At 41.1% G+C, this 18,704-nt stretch overlaps 1 long non-coding RNA gene across 1 annotated transcript; it reads right to left on the bottom strand.

Moving 5' to 3' along the window:
* Positions 1 to 9,739: 9,739 nt before the first annotated feature.
* On the bottom strand, positions 9,740 to 18,341 carry LOC109452151 (uncharacterized). The gene is made up of 4 exons (XR_002138104.2): positions 18,096 to 18,341; positions 13,990 to 15,824; positions 10,682 to 10,834; positions 9,740 to 10,045 (listed from the first exon to the last, which is right to left on the bottom strand). It is a non-coding gene; the product is annotated as an uncharacterized LOC109452151 (long non-coding RNA).
* Between the last annotated feature and the right edge of the window lie 363 nt (positions 18,342 to 18,704).

The raw sequence follows: 18,704 nt of genomic DNA on the forward strand, positions 1-18,704 counted from the left end.
CCTAACAGCCATAGCACTGTGCTGGGTTTCTGGTGAGGGGACAGATAGCGGTCACTCATCTAGAAGCACACCACGGGGTCCCTGACTCCCTCTAAGCCTCGGTGGCAGGCTGGGTGGGGGAGGCCAGATGTCACCGATTTCCAGCTTTAAAATTACATGCCCAAACATGAGTTCATCTTCCCATGAAAGGAAGAAATACATTTTATTTCATTCTGCTTTATACCTAAAAAAACAAAAAACAAACAAACAAACAAACAAAAAAACCAACCAAACAAAAAAGAAGCAGCAGGCCTTTTATCTCTAGTGTGACTATGGATGAAATATCTCTAGCTTCGTATTTCAAGATAATTCCCCTTCCAGCAAATGTTCCCTCCGGAATAAAGACATGGAGAGCACACACTGTTGTGACTGCATTTTCTTTCTTTGTATAAACATGTCCCTCTGGGCTCCATCTGCTTGTCGGGTCCCAGCATGTAACGGTCACTGCTGGGCCAAAAGTTCTTGCTTTTCGCTTCCTAGATAGGCCAACGAGGTTAACAAGTTAATAAAATCCTATTTATCAGACTCCTGAGTCCATTTCCTCTTCCCTGTGGCTCATGGTTATAATTATTTTTTATGGACTCTCGACATTTCTTTAGATCTGATTTCTTCCTATTTCCTGAGAACCACACCACAGAAAGAGCGAGAGAGGTCTATTCCATGGAAAGATGTCTGTTATTCATTTCCACCCGGTGTAACCAGGGTCAGTCTGAAGGGATATGTTTAAATAGTCAAGATTTTAACTTGTGCACAGTTTCATCTACTCTCAGGTGGAGTAGGGTGGAAAGCTGGTGTCCCCAGCCCTCATCCACAAGTTAGAACACTGGGAACCAGCCTCTGACCCCTTCATGCGCCAGATTTTTACCTGAAAAGTCGAGTGACATCGTTTGAACCACGTGCACATAGAATGAAGATAAACTGCAGTAATTTACATGGAACTGTTTTGAAAACAACAGGAGGACAAAAAAACAAGGAAAGGCCTTGGTTGCTTGTGCTGTTATGGTCTCCCTCTGCAATGTGCCGGAGAGATAGGAGACTGGGGCTAAGTTAGCCAGACCCTCTCTGATTAGTGACGATTCATTTATCAGGTTCTCTGACTGTCGGCCTGGGAGACCCAGAGTCTGACTCCGAGATAATTAAATGGAGGAGAAATGTGGACGCCTATCGCTGAGCAGGCATGGGGTGCGGTGCTGTGAGCCCAGACTGGGGGACACGTCAGGCTGCAAAGTTCCTAGAACAGGCTCCTGGCAGTGGGGAATGGCCACAAACAACCACCCCAGGACCAGCCTTCTGTCTCCAAATGCCCGACCAGAATCTAGCTTTCTATACTAGCATGTGGCCCAAGCCTCATGGTAATGGCTTTGACTCCTTCTAGGTCTCTGTGTTAACTTACATGAGTTTCAAAATTTGCCCAATGAGGTTTTGTCTATAAATGTACAGTGTGTGTGTGCATATGTATGCGTCTTTTTAAAGGACTGGGGATCTTCGCAGCAAGCCAACGACTGGGGATCACTTATCTACTGCCCTCTCTTGAAGATGGTATTGAGTGACCGATGAGATATAAACTGGGAGAAAAACACAGTGTCCTGGGAGCATAGAGGGTGGCCAGAGAGAGAACCTGGTGAATTTCTGTTAGATCATGCACAGAAGGGAATGGAGTAAAGCAAAGGAAACTCCCACACGTGACTTCCACGAACCAGTTCACCAGGGGAAGAAGAGTCAGGCCTGCCAGACGGTACCCATGACCTGGGTGATTGGGGGCCCAAGGCAGAGTGGGGCAGGCAGAAGTCCAGTGCCAAACACCAGTTTTTCTGAGATGCTTGCACTGATGGGAATGGAAATGCCAGGAAAGCCAAGCAAACAAACAAACAAACAAACAAACAAACAAACAAACAGGGCTGTCTCTGCCAAAATACACAGAGAAGAAACACTGCGATACCCAAGGTGGCCAGGCAGCTGGCTTCGAATCTCTTGTTTCCACTTCTGTGCACTTCAGCATCCCACACTGAAATACTCGTGTCCAAATGGGAAACTGGCAGAGAAAAGCTGCAAGCAATGGGAAAATAGCTACTTTTCCTCCACCTGACCCTTGAACGACTGGGCTGAGACCTAAACGCTAACCTCAGAACCCATCTCCACCCCAATGCTGGGCAAGCATCAACTTCCCTCTGCAAAGATTTTAAAACCAACACATACATCAACCACAACGAAGTGGGCACGTGAATCTATTAATTAATTCAGTGCTTAATATGTCAAAGGAAGAAAATAACATGATCAAGTCAACAAATGCCAATGAACTCATCGATAAAATGGAATATATCTTAATTTCACACCCACACCCACACACACGCACTAAACATACAATCTTTAGTATATAGGAATGCATTGTGGTCTTTAATGTGCTTTTAAAAATCTCAAAACAAAAATCATTGTCATGCTGAATGGTGACACATAAAGCCATTCAAATTAAAGTCAGGACAGTGAAATGGATGCCTCTGTCCACTATTATTATTTAATATTTTTCAGAAGTACCAGCTAATGCAATTAGATAAGAAATCATTTGAAGATAATATAATTGCATAACTGAAAACACAGAATAGTCAACTGAAGAAATTATTGGAATTGATAGGAGAATTTAGTGAGAGTGTGGTTTTAAAATGAATATACAAAAATCAATAGCTATCCTTCACTTGAAAAATCAACATTTAGAAAATGCAACGAAAGGAGAATTTCCATTTTCAATGGCAACAACACTTGAACAGTTACAAATAAATTTTATAAGATAGTTGCAAGACCTATCTGAGAAAAGTGTTTTATTCTGAGAGAGAGAGAAACTACTGTGGGGGATTGTCTGTGCATAAATGAGATAACCATAGCTTACCTTTGGAATGTCAGATTCGATTGTGTAAAAAATGAAATTACCCTTAATCAGGCTATGTAGTCAATGAACTATTAATGAAGATACCGTGGGATGCCACAGTATCATATTAAATCACAGGTGGGAAAAGAAGTATACGACCACGATCTAGGGGTTTGTGGAAAAGCAGAGTGATGAGGGCGAGCTTTCCCAGACATTAAAATATTAATATTTAGTTATTCCAGAAAAAATCAGAATATCTCGCACTGGGCCATGGAGAGGCAGAAGCATTGAGCTGAATGCATCAGCCAGAAATACCAATGGCATTTTGTGTCCAATAAAGTGGACAAGTTAAAGCACGGAGAAAGCTAACACTCGGCTTTGAGGGGAACGCAAGCTACAGAGCAGTATGTATCGTACAAAACCATCATGTAAATAGAACAGTTGTAGATTAAATGTTTATAACAAGGTAAATGGGAAAATGATGACAATGATTAAATCTTTGCTGGAGAGGATGGGAGTTAATAGGAGGGAGAGGGAAGGAGCTTCTCCCTTTACTAAGTTTGGGGGGAAATAACCAGTGTTTTGAAAACAAAAAGGTATACATCTTTAAATGGATAATCCAGACAATATGAAAAATTTATAAAAGAGAAAAATAAGATCTGTTGAACATAAGTCTAGAAATGTCATGACAGAGATTAATATACTTATCATGGATAGATAGAAATCATTTTCTAAAAATGGATTATACTGTAAATGTTATTTATCAAAACCGCAATAAATTTAATTTTAAGGAACTGCTGAATTATAAACAAGTGCTTCTTTGTCTCTTTGCCATGAGAAACAAACTGGTTTCTAAAAGACTCCTGGAAACTTAAAACAATAATGATAAACCATTAAGAGGTTAGAATCTCTGCATCGTTTCAGTTGCCCGTTCCAACTTTTCACAATTCCTACTCATTCGCTGTAGAAGTTGATGGAATGCGTGCACCTGCCCTCCCTGCACGCTGCCTCTCACCTGCCTACCAGGTTACTAGTAGTACTAGTAACTAGTAGTACTAACTAGTAGTAGTACTACTACTGAGCCGTCTTCGCGCATTGAAAAGTTTTCTGGTATCTACGATCTGTTTGGTAACTCCCAGAAGGCTTAGTCCTGACTCTACATTTAAACATGTGCACTGTTTGCCAGGAGTTAATATTCTGTAGCATTTCCATCCTTGACTTGCTTAGGTGGATTCATGGTTTGGTTAGCTGAGGTGTCCAGGAGTGGCTCACAGCTGCTGAGTTCTTCATGGACGAGAGTGTCCAGGTGTTGTCTTTGTTTTGGGAAAGCAAGTGATTGAATAAAAAGAATTAAGTGATGCTTTGCTTTTCCTAGGCAGCCCTGTAGGCTCCCACCATGGGAGTGTTCTGGGGGGAGGGGGAAGCCAGCACGAGGACCGCCCTTGGAATAACCTTCTTTAGCCCAGAATACTTGTATGATTCCCACACGGTTCTTTGTTATTATATTAAATGCATTAAACACACACACACACCTAACACATACATGGATGCACCACACACACGCATACACATCACACACACATACCGCACATGTACACATGCACACACATGCACTCACACACACACAATACTGCCTAGTAGCACACTGCACACGCTGTATGATGTGACAACTATTATTCCTATTTTCCTTATTCTTCAAATTTAGTAACATCAGCAGTTTACGGCTGTTTACCTCCCAGCATCGCTTTTTTCTGCAACATGACGTGCGAGCACCTGTCTAATATGCAGACTCGGGAATATTTTTATTTCAGGTAAGTTTTTAAAAGATCTATTTCATTATTTTAACATTTGTTCTAATCTCTAATTCATAACTTTTCCTGTTCTTTTCCATTTTATTTTGCATAAGTCCTTAAGCCTGACCATTATGCTCTTGGCAGTATCTTCAGTATCTGCTTTGTATTTCTTCTAGCAGGACTTTTAATTAATAGTAATTACTTCTTTAACTTGAAGGAATTATGAATATAATAAATACGTATAATAAAAACAAACTCAGTTAATAGCAAAGTGTATACAGAAAAAGTTAATTTTCTCTCTCATAGTAGATACCCAGACTCTCAGTCTGTCAGAGTTTTGTGTATATTTCTAGAAATGTTCTTACAAATAGAAAGATAATATACACAAGAAACAGCATACTATATAATTTTTTTAAAAAAAATATTTTCATCTCTGTACACACAATTCTATACCTTTTCATGACTGCATATTATTTCTTTTGATAAAAGTACCATAAATTATTTACAAACATTTCATTTTTCCCACTTTTCCACTTCAAATATTTTATTTTTAAAATGCTGTTTATTACAACTGTCTTTGTACACATGTGCAAGAATATCTAGGATAAAATTCTAGAAGTGGAATTGTTATTTAAAATGCCACATGCCATGGCAGTGGGGACATTTGGGAATATTTGGAGACACTTTAGGCTGTCACACCAGGACACGGGGGTGTGCTGGCATTTAGTGAGTAGAGGCCAGAGATATTGCTAAGCGTCCTGCAATCCACCGACAGCCCCCACCACGAAGAGTTATGCGGCCAAAATGTCAGTAGTTCTGAAGTTGTGTAACCTTATAAGGTGAATATAACCCACCATCACACGTGTCTTAAGCTCAGGTTGTGTGAGGGAGATGCAAATTGGTCCCAGTTAGAAGGTAGGGACCCAGGGAAAAACTGTCTGTTTAGGGATAAAGGACCCATAAAAAGCATATAACAACATAGGAATAATGCATAATTTAGGGGAAAATGAGAACCAAGGATTACCAAAGGAAAATATAAATATATTAGAAAAATCAAGGAACAGAAATAATCTAGCAGTAAACTGCATAATAGTGTAGGGATCTGGCATTAAAATACAATAATAATAAAAATAATTCTGTAATAACCTAAGCTTATTAGATTGAACCTTATGAAAGTGCCATTCTGTAGGTGGAAAACAGTCAAATATTGGCAATTTCGTATAGGCCAACCTAACATTAACTGCTTACTCTTTGATAAGGGGTGCACTAAGCATTATGAATACATTGTCTACCTTGTTCTTTAAAATAGTCTGAAAGATAATTCTCAGGTCACAGAGGGGGCACCGGTGCTCTGAAAAGTTAAGCATTTCGCCTAAGATCAAAGAGAAAGTAAGTACATAGCAGGAATGGAGCCCCAGTTTCGGTGGTGTTAACGCCACACTCCACATTCTTCCTTACGGAGCCAATATTCCCACAGAATAAAGGGACAAAAAGAGATGAATAAAGTTTTTAAAAGATCACAGAAGAAGACAGGCAACGGAAGTCCAACATACAGTCAGTGGATGCCTGTCATGTAGAGGAGAGAACAGATAAAACACAGAAGCACATTCAGAGGCATCAGAGAAATCATTCTCCAAGGAAAGGAAAACTCAATCTGCTGCTTGAAAGACCACGTCATATTCCTGGAAACTGTTAATAGAGAAAATAGATCCTGCAATACAGCCTCATAAAATCCATCAACCCTAAGGATGGAGACAGAATACCACAAACTTTCAGACAGAAAAAATACAGCTAGCCTAAAGGAAGAAGTCAGCCCTACTGTGCTTACACTTCCCCACGAATGTACCACAGAAGCAAAGCTTGTGGGATTTTTAGGGGAAAATGTGAGCTCTGATTTTTGTACCAAATGAAGTTGTTCTTCCTGTAAAAAGTCATTATCAAAAATGCAATGAACTCCTCCTGAAAAAAACTAGTAAACCATCCTTGAAATGATTGGAAATGCAAAACGTAGACAAAAGGAAGATACTGTGAAAAAGCTGGTGGTGAGCATTTAAATATAAAGGTAAACAACTACAGTAACTGTTTGTGAAATGTCGTAAATGTCAACTTTGGGAAAAACAGATGATAAAGCAAAATTTAAAAATAAATGACAATATAGAGAGACTGAAATTTTTGTGCTTATTAATAAAGGAAGAGGGGTGGACTGGAGTGTGCATATACTGATTTTCATAGCAGAAAGGCAAGAACTTATTTCATTTAAAAAATTTTCTTTTGGGGGTTGAAAAAAAATTATTGCTACCTGTCCATATTATTTGGAGCTATAAAATTAGTCACTAGGAGAACTAAGGACAAATTATATGGTTCTTAATTGATCACAAGACGAAAAAAATATTGATCATAAGTGAAAGATACAATAAGAATAGAAAGTGTTTCATTCTGACTTAAAAAGGGTGGAGGCATGGATAACTTAATACATGAAAACCTATTATAATTCTCTATGTTGCCAGATTTATGAAGAAACCATATGGTCATCACAGTTGATGCAGAAAAAACATTTAATTAAATTTAACATTCATATGTGATCAAATAACAACTCTTAGCAAACTAATAAGAAAATAGAACATTCTTAACTTAATAAAGGACATCAACAAAACAGTTATAAATCACCCTACTTAAATGGTAAAACATTATAAGCATTTATTTTGAAGTAAAGAACGAGAAAATGTTGTCTATTACCATTGTTTCTAATTAATAATATACTAGAACCCTAGCAAGTACAAGACAAAGAAAAAAGTTTCCCTCCCCTTACAAAAGAAAATCCCAAACTAAATAAACTATAAAGAGGTTGGAAAGAAATACAGTTATTATTTCCAGCAACCACGAAGTAGAAAATGTAATTACAGTATAAAAGTTTCTGCCAGCAATATAGCAAAACTTGCAAGAATCTGGGAATAAATCTAACAAAAGATGAGTATGACTTTTATTCAGATCATTATAACACAATTTAAAAATAAATAAGTGGATATGCATTCTGTGTTTACAAATGGGATGGCAACTTTATAGAGATATGAAGCCCCTCTAAATTAACTTGTGAATTCCAGTCAAAATCCACAGGGTTGTCAATAAAAGTTGGCATTAGCGTTTATCATAAAATCCCTAGGACGGAGTAGAGGGCTGGAATAGAGAGCTTGTTCTGAAGGGTGAGTGTGAGCAATGGGGAGGCCACTAGAGACTTCATAACGTTGCTGTCATTAGAACACTCACCCATCGTCAAGGAAAATAAGGTTAAGTCTATACCTGACCACCAAACCGCTGACAAATTTCACACAGACTAAAACAATAAGTTTAAAAATAAAACGTCAAGTTTTGTAGAAGAAAGAAACAGGACCATAGCCAATGTTGGTGAAGATGTGGGGGAAAGGTGACACTTCTGTCCTGTGGGTGCGTGTGGGGGAGGGAGAGTGGAGGTGGGAATGCAAACGGGACAATTTCTCTGCAGGGCAATCTGCCCCTTCTAGTGAATTTGGTGATGGGCGTATCCTACATTCCTACTTTCACTAACTCAGAATAGATCCCACAGAAAGTCTTGTATATAAGGATATGCGTTACAGCATTCTTTATTAAAGGGAAGATTAGACAAAGTGTAAATGCCCAGACGTGGGAAAATAGATACGTTAGGCCACGTTCATATAATAGAATCCTGCATAGCTATGAGTAGGGAGTAGAACAGGATGGGGACAGAAACTTTAACTATATGAGTAACATTGCATCTTTAAAAAGTAATGATATCTGAAACCAAAATAGAAAATATAGGGGAATATATGAATTATAATGTTGACAACAGGCACCGGTGTTTCTCTTGAGGAGAAATTTGTCTGGTTAGGAAAAATGGGCTTAATAAACTCCTTTAGGTCTAGAAGGAAAAACCCAGACAGTTTATTTTGGGGAAAAAAAGATGTCTGAAAGAGGATACTCCATACTGTGAGACTATGATTAAATTAGGAATGTGAGAGCATAGAAAATGTTTACTTAAAAGTTGAGTACCTATTTGGTACGATACTAGAATGGTGGCTACGTGTCATCAGACATTTGTCTCCAAAGTGATATGATGCACGGCTCCAAGAGTGAACCCCAATACACTATGGACTCCGGGCGATTATGACGTGTCGACGCGGGTTTATCAGTTGTAACACATGCAGCATGCGGTGGGGCGGTTGGGGGGGGGGCGAAGGTATATAGGAAATCTCTGTCCTTCCACTCAATTTTTGAACCTAAAACTGTTTTAAAAATTTAGGTCTATTTAAAAAATGTGATATAGTAAACCAAAAAAAAGGTGAATGTTTTAGTTCAAAGATTTAAGTATTTGCACATTTTACAGGCATCATTCATTATTTTTGTAACTAAGAAAAATAACTAAGAAGTTTCAACTATATTGAGAATCAAAGAAAAGCAAATTACAACAAGGAAACACCATTACACAGACCAAATTGTCAAAAATGTAATTAAAATGATATGACGCTTTATTGGCCGGAGTTCAGGAAACAGACACTCTCCTTTTACTGCAGCAGAATGTAAATTAGAACAGATTATCTGGAGGGCATCTAAACCCTGGAGAACATTTAGACCCTTTAAACTGTAATTTCACTTTAAGTAAATTAACCTCAGCCGAGGTCATAGATATATCAAAATATTTACATAAAAAGAGGTATGTTGTTTCGTAAATTCTAAGAGTAAAACATAGGAGACCTCTGTACACCCAGTAATAGAAATTTATTTAAATAAAGTAAGTATGCTACATCCATATGATGAAATGCTATCATTAAAATAAATTTTAAAAAAATATTCAACTTTATGGGAAAATGTAATATACTGGTAAGCTTAAAAAGTGAATTTCAGAACAGTATTACAGTTTGATTCCTTTTTTTGTGTGTACGTGTGTATGTTTGTGTGATATATATGTGTGTGTGTGTATATATGTGTATATATATATATATATATATATATATATATATATATATATATAGAGAGAGAGAGAGAGAGAGAGAGAGAGAGAATAACCAAGTAAAACAAAATCGACCAAAATGTGAAATGTGCTCATTTCTGGGAGCTTCAGCATAGTTTCTGCATTTTCCCTTTTTTGTACAGTGTAGGTGTATTACTTTGATATACGTACTTTGACTTTAAAATGACAAGGACTGATTCCTCCAGCTGATGGAACCAGAGCCTCCCAGGCCCCCGCTCGCGTGACTGGCTGCTGGGATCAGGTTCCTTCTGGCCCCGCATCTTTCCATTTACCCAGATGCCAGATGGCAAGAGTAATTTAGAATTCATCCTTCTGAATCCAGCCTTTGTACTGCAAAGCAATGCAAAGTACAGAGGAAAGGAAAATGTTATTGTAGGGTATAAGCAGGCACATGAAAGGATCAGAAGCACGATTCAGTGACACAATTGTGAAAGTCTTCATCTCCATGCACACGTAGGGCCCCAATAAATAACTGTGCAAATGCACCACGTGGTCTTCAAATTCTTCAGAACAGTAAGGAGTAAATTAGAATCCCACCGGGGCTTGAACTAAACATGAACTATTGGGGAGGAATACCATTTTGTTGTGAAAATAAAAGTACTAATTTGATAAGGAGATTAAGGGAGTGAAGTGCGGAGAAGGGAGGATTCCTTGTTAAAAATTTACCCATTAATAGAATTCATTTATCACCCCATCTGCTATTTCTGGTTATAAAAATACCAAAGAGGGAAAATTATGGAGGCCTTACACCTCTGGAATATTCTCAAGCTTTTTAAGGAATTGAACATTAGCTTTTAAACTTAGCAAAGAGCAAACGTTTATTAAAATATAAACTTCAATGTGTATTTGCATACATATTTTATGCGAGTGTCTGTACTGACAATCGAGGACAACACACATGGAAAAGACATTTAACCAACCAAAGCGGCAGAAACTTTCTTGCCGACCTGTCAGGTGCGTTCTTACCGTTCTGCAGTTAGTAAGCCAACACATGTTTGCTGATGCTAATGTTTCATTTCTTAACACTGTTGGTCATCTGTCCACTCACATGTGGTCACTTCCTTAGTGGTTCTGGGATTCCAGGACTCATAATGATTTCAGAAGCAATATTCATTCCTTCTGGAAATTTAGGAAAGGACAGACTAATTTATTTGAAGCTATAGTTATATGTATTGTTAAAATATCAGATAAGGAAAATTTTGAGATTTTTTTTTCTTTTTTGGAAAAAGTTTATCTTTTCGGCATATTGAGCACCTGTTGTGTTCTGATCTCTGCTCTGAGACCTGCAGTGAGAGACACGGTTGATACATAAGCCCTGCCCTCAAAGAGTTCAGGGTCCAGGGGCACCTCCAAAAGTATAATTCAGGACAACAAGTGTTTATCGCAATGGTTGGCACAGGTACTCTGGTGCATGTTACATGTTATTTCTGCTGTAAGTTGTTGGGGTCATGATAGTCCCTGATGCTATTCATGGATATTCTCATTCTTCCAAGCATATGGTAAGATTATCCTGCTCTAGTTCCATTTAAGCTGGGCATGGGCATGTGACTTGCCATGCTGGGGTGATCATGGAAGTTGGGCCTTCACCTAGGTTCCTGATTGATTAAAATGACAGAGTCCTACTACTGAAAAGTAACATGAGCAAGAAACAAGCCTCTGTTGTGTTAAGCCACTGAGAGCTGGGGGCTGTTTGTTACTGCAGCACAGCCCAGCCCTGCTGACTGATACAGAGAATTACATGTGGGCTGGAATCTGGAGAATTTGACCAAGCGCAGAACAGGGAGAGTGGGGAGTGGGGACAGTGAGAGCAGAGGCCGCAGACACACGGCTGTTTTCCTTTGTCTAGACTGCTCTCCTTCATGTCTTTGCTCAGTGAGATTCTCCTTGTCTCTTCCCAGACTGCTGGTTAAACATGGTGTCCTGACTACAACATCTGTCTCCTCTCCTGAAGTGTCACCAAAAAAAAATAGCAAAGGTGTGACTTTGCCGATAAAACAACAAAAGACAGGAAACCTGAACAGACAAGGGATATCAACACAATTTGGGGTGTAGAAAGAGCAGACACATAGATGGGTGACCCCAACCCCCTCACCTGTACCTACTTCCTCCAGGAGAAAGACGAAAAGGTCCTGGTCTTGGGTGCATCAAACACACAGGAAGTCTTAGGTAAGAATCATAATTTAAATGAAAATCTTGATGTTTCACAGTGAGAACCCCAGTTCTCTTCCCTAGTATGGCTTCCAAAGTGTTGTCAGCCATGTATATGTCCCCAGAATAAAGATCTCTGGATACTGGCTTTGGGGAATCCCTCAGTAAAAGCAATGAATTTACTTCTCTCAGCCCACAGGGCATCCCATCAGCCAACAAGCTCCACTCATGCATCCAGGACTTCCCATCAGCTTGTCAGTGTCCCACATTAAAGATGAATGACAGACAAGCACCACTGACATTTGAGGGATACCTCCAACTTGGAAGCATGGAAATCAGTCAAACAAAGACATGAACAAAAAGAGGCTGGAGGGACCAGACAGTGCAGGTACCAGAAGAAAAATTCCAAGCAAATGAATGAAAAGTGTTTTGGGGAAGTAACAGGAGATATTGCACCCATAACACAAAAACAGACTGTTTTTAGAAAATAAAAAAAAGGTTAGAGAAATGAAAGGGCTCTGGAACATTAAAAACTTGATCCAAAAATTTTTCTAAATTAGATGATCGAGTTGAGAACTCCCGGTAGAGAATGAAAAGACAAAGAGATAGAAAATTAGGATTTAAGTGACTACATGGAGAGGAAATCGCATGAGGGAATATCCTCACGTTCCTAGGATGGGCAAAGGCTTCTCCAGCAGGTCAGTGGCTTAAGTGGGTAGGTGGAAATGCCAAGTTTTGCAGGACATGGAACTGTGAACACTCTCCTACACTGCCAGAAGAAGAAGAAAGGGACACAGCCCCTTGGGAAAACGTCTGGCAGGTTCTACTAAAGTTGGGCATCAGCACACCGTGTGATCCAACATTCATTTTCACTTCTACTTGTACACCCAACGAAATGCGCTCATGCACACTACAAGACACATACAAGTGTGATTTCACGGTATTCAGAGACTAGCAACCCACATCAGTAGCCTAGATAAGTATATTTCAGTACACACACACACACACACACACACACACACACACACACACACGATGAAAAGAATATCACAATATTGAGTGAAAGAAGTAAGAACAAAAAGAATACTGTAGGTTCCATCTATATAAAGTTTAAAATATGGGAAAAAACTATGCTGTAAGAATCCACCACAGCGGCGTCCTCTGGGGAAGGAAGGGGGTACGAAAGCACGTTTGTTCCATTTTGGGGGATGGGGAGGTAGATAAATGTGTGTGTGTTTCCTTTGTGGAAATTCATCCAGCTGTTCACTTTTTCTTGGTTTACTTTGCTGGATAAATTTTACACTGCAATTCAGAAATTTATTAAAAGGAATCCTTGAAAATGATTTTCAACTTGAAATAAAAATGTATTCTAATCAGTCATGATCCAAAACCACTGTTGAGCCTTTCTTTAGCCATAGACTGTCTTTTGCTTTTCACTGTATCTATGGATTTTGTCCCCAAGTGACATGCCCTCGTTGGTTCCTGTTGACGAATGTGTGCCTGGGTGCTTAGGTGCTTCTGAATCTCAGAGGTTGTTGGCACAGTACTGCAGATAAACTGACTTCACTTAATTTTATTCAAATAAAGCAAAGCCATGGTATTGGTTTAGCTGAAGAAGATGATGAATTGTTAATTGTACATGTCTTTCCCACATCAACATGGCCATTTCACGGCAACTTGGAGAGCCTGAATTTAAGAGTGGGCTTCTTCTTGGATAAAATGGTGCAGAAGACAGACATTGTTCAAGTATCTGCAAACTAGGAAAATCTGCAAAGCTTTCAAATCTTCTCTGAGAGCCTGTGGTTTTTAAAGGTGAGCTGGCCCTCGTGGTAAACCAGCATTCTCTCTGCTTCTTCCAACTCTTTTGTCCCCCCATCACCACCACCACCACGCTCTCCTCACTTTCTCTGTTTTCTTCCCTTCTTTCCCCCAGCCCACTCTCTTATGAAGACGAGAGATAGATGACAGGGAGCGGTGCAAGCTAGTGTTTATCTGTTTGTCATCTGTCATCAGTGACTTCGGACTGACCCGGAAACCCCAGGGAACCACTTTAAGGGCCCTTGTGAAGCGTGTGTGGTCTCCCTAATAAACCTGGAAACAAAAGAAAAGAAAAAGCCTTGACATACGTGAGGAGGCGTTTGAAACAGAAGCCGATGTTGATCCGAGCACGTCTGAAGGAGGATCCGTGTGGCCTCTGCTTGGGAGATTTGCGGTGAGTGAGCTCTGTCTGTTCAGGATTCCCACACTGTGTGCTTTTGCTCTCCAACACCCTGGGTTCACATTTTTCTCCGTGCGCCTCATCATTTTAGCAGGATGGCTTTTCCTTACTTTGAAAGTGCACTTGTCTTTGTTCCCACAGGGAAGATCATAATAAACAGAAATCAGAACTTTTTACTGTGCAGAAGACGTGCCATAATATTAAGTCTACCCCAGACGTCGTGACTTGGAGCCCACTGACTCCAAGCACCGGAGCAACCAGATACAAATAAAACAAAAGAAAAATCACGCAAGTGCACAGCCAGGTTCGAGCACCTGTGAATAATTTCCCAGGACAAGGCCGACTTGGGACGGGACACGTTGGTTGTTTTGGTTGGTGCTCTACAGACCGTCTTGAATATCAGCTTCAGTTTGTGTCATCGACCAGTTGACCATTTCAGCTCTCCTTCCCTCTCCACCATGCCCTTTCTTTCCCCAAATCTTCTCTCCATTCAAAGTGGGAGGGGTGTGATGGCCAGATGGTGGGCGTTGGCGTCAGAGGCCTCGTAGGAGAACCAGCCGGGCATTTTACCAGCAACATCACCCTGGACAAGGCCTGATCTTTCTTTGCAACGTGAAGACAGTGTCTACCCTGGAGACCACACAGAGTTCTTACGAGAATCGGAGTGTGTGGGTCTGATGGGCCACTTGGGGAAGCACCAATTAATATCCAATAAGAAAATTTTACAAATTCTTAAATTTCTATTTCCTCCCCACCCTCTATACTTCAAATTAATTAGACCTTTTTTAGGTAAGAGGCCAAGTCTTGTTCATTTTTATCCTCTGGAGCATAACAGATATTCTGTATATATTTGCTGAATTTGCTCATCAGCTCCACCAATCATTGCAAATAATCCTTTGCTTGACAGGAAAACAAGCATAATTTCACTTATCTCAGCAGTTACAACTGTCAGGTGCTTTTTTCCTGGTTTATTTGTTTACTTGCTTGTCATCTTTCTCTCCCAACTAAATTGTAAAGTCACCGCGTGCCTGGAACATAGTAGACACCCAATGAATACTACCCCAATCAATTAATCAGCAAAGTCTTTCGTTTTCAACTCGTAATTTTAGAAACAGGTAGGTAAGTGCCCTTGCAAAGGCTCTGTGTATAATCCACTTCCAGTGGCAGTCTGCTCTTCTAAGCTCCTCACTGATTTATAAGTTTTGGGAAGCACATGACCTACAATGTTCATCTCTAACTTAACGAAAGAACAGTTGCCATATTTACTTGTACTGTCAATCAGACCCCTTCTTTCCATAGGTTTGCCTCAGAAAAATATTCTCTGGACATCAGCTGGCAAATGACAAAAAAGAGGAAAAAAATGGAACAATGAGGCAATTTTTTATATCTGTCTGGCAAAGGCGATAAAGGAAGATACAGCTGAGTGTTAGCAGAGTAGAAGGAATGCAGCACACTCACAGCTGATAGGGGTGTTGATTGATGCAAGGTTCTGCAGGGTAATCTGAGAATTTGTGGCAACATCCACTTAACGCTGTCCACATTTTGACCCTGAACTTCTACTTCTAGACGTTTACGAAATGGTATGCATGTTTTACCCTCCATAAAAACTGACCTCCAGACACGTTGTGTTCCGTGGCATGGCCTTCAGAGTTCGTGCAATAGTGATTCACTGCAGCCTGGTGGGATCGCGGATAATACTTTCCTTTGTTTATCTGCAGTTTCTGTATTTTGTACAATAAACATCTGTTTGGGGCAAAATAAAAGTCAGTATATAAAAGGACCTGGATCTTCCAAAGCTCAAAATTAGCCTTTGCCATAGGCATTGTTGACAAAGTATGTATTATTGACAAGACCTCGAATGACTGCAGGATACACGATGGTGGATACTAAACAAAGAATATTAAATATTTACACCACGAAGAGGCCAGTGGGGAAAGCACACACATGAAGGGGCCATCGGGGAGTTTTAATGTTTACATAGAACGAGGCCGGAGGAACTTGTTTAGGAAGTCGGGGGCAGGAGGAAGAAATAGTTGATTGAGAAGAGGAGTCACATTGAAGACGCAGCCTGGAGCTGGTTTATTGGGAGGATTTCCTACAGCTTATCTGAATCCTACTGCTCCCTGCTTGGAGTGGAAATTTCCAGAGCTCTGCCCTGGGCCTTACCACTCTGATTTCTCTCTTAATCTGCCCAGATCTGAAAAGAGCAGCCATGTGGCAAATGCTTTATGGCCAACTGGCAAACATGGGGCCCACAGAGTGCCATGTTCAATGCTAATGACAAAGTGCTACTCATTGTCACAGCACTTTGGCTAACTCAAATGTATAACCAGAGGTTACTGAGAAATTAGAAACAGAGAACGAAGTTTGAAGATATCCAACTACTAAAAAAAAAACCCAACAACAACAAAAACAAAACACACGAAACTTTCTTAGAATTTCTGTGCAGTTAAAAAGTTCTCTTCTCATCAAAAGCATCTTGTATATGGTGCCTGGAACAAAGAGATACCCACCAAATATTCGTAGAATGAATAAATGAATGAGTGTGCAAATGAAGGCAGTTAGAAAGAATCATCAATGTTTGGCCTACTGTTCTTTTCTATCCATGAAAATAATAGAGTGCATCATTACACACACCTCTGAAAACTGCACCTACATTTTTTGAGTTCCTACACTGCCTGAGGCCCGGTCTGCAGCTGTATTCTCAGAGGACACGAAAGCATACATACAGGATACTTGGTGATGGACAACAATATTAAAATGACGTGAACCACAATTTGAGGCACAGACAAGTCAGTGTGTGGGCTGGAAGGCACAGAGGTTTTGTAAAAGAGGTGAACTTAAGGTGGACCCCCCAAATTGGCAGGGTTGAGGTAGCTACTAGGATGACAGAGAGCCCCCAGGAGATGAGGGCAGGAGCAGGGGCTGGGAGGCAGGAATGGAGGTGGAGAGCTCAGGGAACAGGTGGCCATGGAGAGCTTGTTGAGAGGAGTAGAGCCAAGTCAGAATTTGATCCATGCCTGAGAGTAAGAAATGTCACATTTCTTTATTTTTATCACTCAGATAAATCTCTCTGAGCCCTGTGGTTGGCAAGAATTTGAAATGTGCTTGTGGTCATCTGTTCTCATGCTGCCCCCTGTCCCTCAGGTTGGCTCCCTGTCCATCATGGCCGTCACGCAGACACTCACCACCCAAGGCTGGGTGGCCCGGTCCTGGATGGTGGCTGCCTTCCTTCCAGGCTCAGCACCAGCCCCCCTCCACCACCCTCTCTGGCATGACACAGCTTAATCGGCCTCAGTGGGCCTCAATGTGACGCTGTTTGTGCCCTGCAGACACCCCTGGAGCTGCCAAACTCTCTGGAAACTGAGGCTGGGTTGTCCTCGCCTGCTGCCCCTTCTTGTTCACTCAGTTTTTGCCACTCTATCCTTCTCATAATTTCTTAAGTGGGCCACGGCCTTTTCCACCCAAAGTTCCATGCATTTCCTCCTGGAAAGGTTGGCCTTCTCTTGGCCTGGCCAGTGTCTATTCATGCTTGGGGTCACAGCTCACGCCACCTCCACAGAAGTCTTTTCTGGACCCGCTGTCCTGTTCTCATGGTGTCCTGTACCTCCCTTCTCCACCTGTGTCAGATTCCACATCCACTCACTTCACCTCTGTCTCCTTTGCCGCAGGGATGCCCACAGGTCAGGAATTACTGTTTTGGCCTCCAGCATACGCCTAGCACTTAATCCAGAATTAAGCACGTAGTGGCCACTCAGTACTATGAAGTCAGATCATTAGTTGAACCCGCTCCTCAGGGCTTTGGAGAGGATTCAGTAAAATCATGTCAGTGAAGGACTTGGGGGAATAATGGAGCACTGAGAGGCTTGTTGGGAGGACAGCATGTAATATTATGGTCACAAGTTGTGTTAATAGTACTGTGTTTGTTGAGTACTTACCACAGCGAGGTGCTCTTCCAAATACTTGCCACGCTGTGTACTGGTCAACCCTCATGTCACGCCCTCCACTACTCACCCCACTGTACGATTTAGGAAGCAGACACAGAGGTGAAGGCCCAGTCCAAGGCCGCCATCTTGCAAGTGGCAGAGTCTCCTCTTGGCCGTATGTTCTTCTGCCTCCACGTCCAGTCGGTGACCTGTCAGGGTGACGGTGGCAGGAGGGAGCAGAGCAGGGCTTCAAGAGGAGAAACTCCTCTCGTGGGGCAGCACGGAGGGCAAGCCAGCCATGGGCAGATGCGAAGGCAGAAGGTAGTCTTCTGGTCTGGTGGCTTCTGTTCTCCTTGCCAAGTGACAGTTGACACTGTCACTCAGTGTAGGGTGGGGTGGGGCTGGAGTGGCCAGGCGGTTTGAGGAAATGATGATAATGATGATGTGGATAATAGGAATTACAATTATAATAATAGCTAATGTTTACGTAGAACGACCTAATGTCCTGTTTGCCCAAGACCATCCCATTCATGCCTATAATCTCAGAATAATCACTGAGTATCTCCTTTCCCTCTTATCTTGCCCTGGTTTGTGCCCTGTGTTTAGAGTGTCTGCCACACGTCATGCGCTGCTCACTGAGCTTCATACACATTTCGCTTCCTCCGCAATTCGACCATCGGCAGTTGTTGCAATGACC

The sequence above is a fragment of the Rhinolophus sinicus genome, linkage group LG01 (genome assembly GCF_036562045.2).
Source record: "Rhinolophus sinicus isolate RSC01 linkage group LG01, ASM3656204v1, whole genome shotgun sequence".
Classification (NCBI taxonomy): Eukaryota; Metazoa; Chordata; class Mammalia; order Chiroptera; family Rhinolophidae; genus Rhinolophus; species Rhinolophus sinicus.